General features: G+C 42.3%; 1 pseudogene; it reads left to right on the plus strand.

Annotated features, from left to right (window-relative positions):
- Positions 1 to 543: 543 nt before the first annotated feature.
- LOC123060102 (putative disease resistance protein RGA4) lies at positions 544 to 4152 on the plus strand (annotated as a pseudogene).
- The last annotated feature ends 1622 nt before the right edge of the window (positions 4153 to 5774 follow it).

The following is a 5774-nucleotide window of genomic DNA, read 5'->3' on the forward strand; positions in this document are numbered from 1 at the left end:
ATTATTATTATTATTATTATTTGCATCGAATAAGTTTTTAGAAAATGAATATGAATATGAAACAGTAATAATTTTTTATAAAAATAGTAATAATTTTTTTAAAAATATCATCAAATTTGTTATTTGAAAAAATATATGAATATGAAAAAATATCATCAAATTTGTTATTTGAAAATATCATCAAATTTGTTTTTTTGGATTTTTAGTTGAATTCATTTGTGAATTGGTAAAACATTTATGAATATGAAAAAATATCATCAAATTTGAAAAAATATTCATGAATTCAAAACGTGCCCATGAAATTTAAAAATATTCATGCATGAGTTCAAAAAATATTACTGTTTTGCAAAAAAGTAAAAAATATAAATATATATACTAATGGCGCATCGTCTAATAGTGCGCCATTACTAGTTTAAACTAGTAATGGCGCACTGTAGAATAAGAAAAAAATTACAGTAATGGCGCACTCTCTGCCAGGTGCGCCATTACTAGTTAGAACTAGTAATGACGCATTGTCTACCTGATGCGCCATTAGTATGTATGAAAAAATGGAAAAAAATATTTAATACTAGTGGCGCACCCTGTTCACAAACAGGTGCGCCATTAGTATATAGTAGCGGCGCACTGCTTCCCTGATGCGCCATTAGTATCAATCCTATCTATAGCCTTTTTCCTAGTAGTGCCAACTGAGAGATGTTATATATGATGTTGATGAAATCCTGGATGTGGCTAGATGTAAAGGAAGCAAGCTACTTCCTGACCACCCTTCACCATCATCAGGCAAATCAGTTGCATGTAAAGGCCTTTCAATGTCCTCTTGTTTTTGCAACATTGGGCCACGCCGTGATGTTGCTCTTCGGATTAGAAACCTCAACAAAAAGATTGAGAACATTGCAAATGACAAGATATTTTCAACTTTCAACAGTAGTACACAACCTACTCGAAATGGTCCAACATCCAAACTGATAAGAAGTTCCAACCTTATTGAGCCCAAACTTGTGGGGAAGGAGATTATGCATTCTACCAGGAAGTTGGTGGACTTAGTGCTTGCTCACAAGGAATACAAGTCTTACAAGCTCGGTATCGTTGGAACTGGAGGAGTTGGTAAGACAACACTAGCTCAAAAAATATACAATGATCTGGAAAAAAAAGGAAGCTTCAAGATGCACGCATGGATTTCTGTTTCGAAAGACTACAATGAAGTAACTCTTTTGAAAGAGGTCCTCCGGAATATTGGTGTGCATAGTGAGCAAGGCGAAAGCATAACAGAGCTGCAGAGAAAGCTTGCACAGACAATTAAAGGCGAGAGTTTCTTTCTTGTTCTTGATGATGTGTGGCATTCCAATGTATGGACAGATTTACTGAGACCTGCATTTCACGAAACAAGTGTCGGAATAATATTGGTAACCACACGAGATTATCAAATTACAAAGAGAATAGGTGTAGACCATACCCATCAAGTTGATCTCATGGCAGTAGAAGTGGGACGGGAGCTACTTTGGAAGAGCATGAACATCGAGCAGGAAAAGGAAGTGCAGAATTTAAGAAAAACAGGGATTGAGATTGTTCATAAATGTGGTCTCCTCCCTCTTGCAATCAAGGTTACCGCTAGTGCTTTGTCAAGCAGAGAGCTAACAGAGAATGAGTGGAAAAGGTATTTGGGCAGATTTATTGGCTCTCCGAGCATGGATGAAACAGAAGAAGCTTTGTATCTAAGCTATGATGAGTTACCGCATCGTTTGAAGCAGTGTTTCCTTTATTGTGCTTTGTATGTTGAAGATTCTGTCATTAAACGTGATAACGTTGTCTGGTTATGGATCACTGAAGGCTTCATTGAGGAGCAGCAAGGTCAACTAATAGAAGACATAGCAGAAGAGTACTACTATGAGCTAATTCATCGGAATCTCCTCCAGCCAGAAATGGTAAGTTTTGACCAGGCTGAATGCAGAATGCATGATCTCTTAAAACAACTTGCTTGTAATATATCAAGAGAAGAATGTTTTATTGGAGATGTTGAAACATTAAGGGGTGGAAATATGTGAAAATTGCGACGTATTACTGCTGTTATTAGGAAGGATATGTTGGTGTTACCTAGACTGGATAAGGTGGATGTTAAGGTGAGGACTTTCCTAACTGTTGAGGGTCCATGGAGAATTGAGAATACATTGTTCAAGACATTCCTGCTTCTTCGTGTTTTGGTACTGAATTACTCACTTGTAGAAAGCATCCCAGATTACATAGGAAAGTTGATACATCTACGTCTACTTAATCTAGATAATATTGGCATATCTTGTCTTCCAGAATCCATTGGTTCCCTAATGAACCTTCAAGTACTGAGCTTGAGATGGTGTAATGATCTGCACAGTCTTCCTTTGGCAATGACCCTGTTGTGCAGTTTAAGATGTCTTAATCTTTTGGGCACAGAAATAAATCGGGTTCCCAAAGGGATAGGGAAACTGAAGTTCCTCACTTATTTAGAAGATTATCCTGTTGGTGATGGAAGTGCTAATGCTGTTCTACAAGATGGATGGAAGTTGGAAGAGTTGTCTTCTTTGTCGCAGATGAGGTATATTTGTCTTGTTAAATTGGAAAGAGCAGCTCACAGCAGTAGAAATGCAGTGCTTACGGACAAAAGGCACCTACGAAAACTAACACTAGAGTGGACTGAAAGTGGAGAGGGGTCATATTCAAAAGAAGATGTTAGTAATACTGAAAAGGTCTTTGAGCAGCTAAAACCTCCGCACAACCTGGAAGACCTATCTATTGGCAGATTCTTTGGTCAGCGGTATCCCACCTGGTTTGATACCACTTTTTTGTCTTCCTTAATATACTTGAAACTCGTAGATGTACGATCATGTGTGCATCTTCCACCAATCGGGAAGCTGCCCAACTTGAAATATCTGAGAATTGATGGAGCAAATGCAGTTACCAAGGTTGGACCTGAATTTGTTACCTGCAAAGAGGGTGATCCTGTATGTAGTGAATTGGTTGCTTTTCCTAAACTTGAATGTTTGATCTTCACGGATATGCCCAATTGGGAGGCATGGTCCTTTTTTGATGAAGAAGTTGCTGCTGAAGAACAGGGAGAAGACGGAGCTGATGAGATTCTTAAAGAGGATGCCCCATCTGCAAGGTTGAAATTGCTGCCTCGTTTGTTGGAATTGCAACTTCACAATTGCCCTAAGCTGAGGGATCTCCCGCAACAGCTTGGAAAAGACACCTCCTGTTTGAAGGAGCTCAGTTTAAGAAAACTAAACAAGTTGAAGGTTGTGGAGGACCGCCCAGTGCTCTCTGAGGTCCTTGTTATTGGGTATTGTGAAGGCCTGGAGAGGATCTGCAATGTCCCTCAAGTGACTGAGCTGCGTGTATTTGGTTGTCCAAACTTGAGCCATATAGTGGGGCTGGACAGTTTGCAGCAGCTGAGGCTAGGCAAGGATATGCAAGAGATATCTTCAAGATGGGTGCCTGGGCTTCAAGAGCAGCACCGGCGGCTTCATGGCGAAGACCTAGATGTCTACACTTCGTCTAGCAGTTAGATGGCTCAAGGTATATCTGAACACTGCATGCTGGTTTGATATTCAACATTGCATCTTTGATTCTCCAGCAACTATATATAATTCGCCAGGAAGCGTATGAGTTATTAATGTTGCTCTAAGTTGCTTGTGTGTGTTCCGTCTTTAACCAACATGCACTGTAAACCCCTGCTATTGCTTACGTTCTCGTAATTTTCCACTTAGAGTTGATAATATGGGCAAACGGTGAAAGGCGGCGACAAGTACTTGTTCAAGGAGCTATCTGTGGGAGGACAACCGTGAAGGATAAGGGGAAATCTCCATTCTCTGCAACTTAGCTGAAGAAGAACAAGGAAGCCGTAGAAACTACTTACTGCTACACCATCTGCTTTTCAGTAGATACCGTCGTTTCTTTTCTGAAGTTAATTATCGTGTGATGAAGATCGGTGATACTCTCTTGACGTTGTGTCTGTGTTTTATTCTTTAATTAGTTATGGTCATGAACTGCATTCATTGTGGTTTAAGTGAAGTGTCCACTATTTTTGGCTACTGTTAAGCGTAGTGGCCGTTTAGTTGTAAAGAATTAGATATATTTGGTTAATTGGACCGTTGTATGTAATCAAACTGAAGCGAGGTGCATCTCGTGTGTATTTGTTTACTCTTACGCTGGCTCAAACTCATTAGTATAACTCAGATGTTCTCCTTTACGTACTCTGCCGTCAGTCGGCGTCTTCAGCTTTTTGATTGTGCTGGTGGATGGTGTTTAGTAGTCCAAAAATCTTTTGGTAACTGCACTCATGGACGGACTGCAATCAACGAACACATGTTTTCTTTTCAGAGGACACGGTTTAGTTGGCAACTGTCTGAGCACACTGAGCAAAGACATTCTTCGGATGTAACGTAACCAGTGAATTTCGTTCTTCGCTGCACTGCACCTGGACGATGAAGATGGTGCCCAACTCACACACTATCGTTCTTTTATGAACTTATAGCGTGTGATCGAGATCGAGGACTAGAGACTACTCTCGTCTTGTCTCTGGTTTCACTCTGCTTTAAGCTAAGAGTCTTATCTGTTTTTGGCTACTGTCAGGCGCAGTGTCCGTTCAGCCGGAAGGAATTGGATATGTACAAGTATTAATTAGAATTAATATACTGTTGGCTGTGATCAAACTGAAGCGAGGAGCATCGCTTGTGTAGTATACGTATTTGTTGACTCCTACGCCGGCTCAAACTTATTAGAATAACACATGAATGAATGAATGAATGATCTATCTTTTGTTTTTCAGTATTTAACAAAAAACTACCACAATTCGTGGAACCGTGCCTACAAACTACCACTTTACAAATTTATGCCGAAAACTACTATTTTCTCACTAATTCTTGACTAAAAACTACCAAGTCTGAAAAGAGCCCAATTTTACTCTTTTAACGTGTTTCTGACTAGTTGGACCTACACGTAAGCGGGCTAAAAAAGCAATCGGGTCCCTAGTTTTTTTTTCAAAAAAGCAATCCACTCCTATAGTGCGTCGTGGCTGTGGCCGGCCCCTGGCCATGGCAGCGGCCAAGCCGTTGCTGTGGCCAGCCATGGCCGCTCGTGGCGGAGCCAGCCGTGAATGGTGAGCGGTGGCCAGCCAGCACGCACGCAAGCCAGCCAGCCGGCCAGCAAGCGGCGGCGCTGCACGCACGCTCGCGTCGACGGCGGCCAGCACGCGGCGGCGGGGCTGCTGTGCACACAAGGCCGCGGCACGCCAGCACGGCCAAGGCGGCTCCAGCCGGCCAGCAAGCGGCGGCGGCTGCACGCACGCTCACGGTGACGACGTCCAGCACGCGGTGGCGGCGGCTGCTGCGCACGCACGCAAGGCCGCAGCACGCCAGCACGACCGAGGCGGCTCCAGCCGGCGTGGTTGCGCCGCCGTCTCCAGTCCCGACCAACGTCGGAGAGGTGCTTTGCCCGGGCGTCGCCATGGCGAAGAGCGCGGAGTGCACACGATGTGTTCGAGGAAATGCCAGAGAGAGGAGGAGGAGGAAGATTAATGCTGACAGATGGACCTATCCTGTCAGAAAGGCATTTAGAAGACGCGAATCGGGCACTTTCTCGATATGATAGTTTTTAGTAAAAGATTAGTCAAAAAATGGTAGTTTTCGGCACAAATTTGTAAAATGATAGTTTATAAACACGGTTCCGCGAAATGTGATAGTTTTTTGTTAAATACTCTTTGTTTTTTGGACTAGCTAATAAGGTTACTGCAATCATGGACGGAT

This window comes from Triticum aestivum, chromosome 3A (assembly GCF_018294505.1).
Source record: "Triticum aestivum cultivar Chinese Spring chromosome 3A, IWGSC CS RefSeq v2.1, whole genome shotgun sequence".
Classification (NCBI taxonomy): Eukaryota; Viridiplantae; Streptophyta; class Magnoliopsida; order Poales; family Poaceae; genus Triticum; species Triticum aestivum.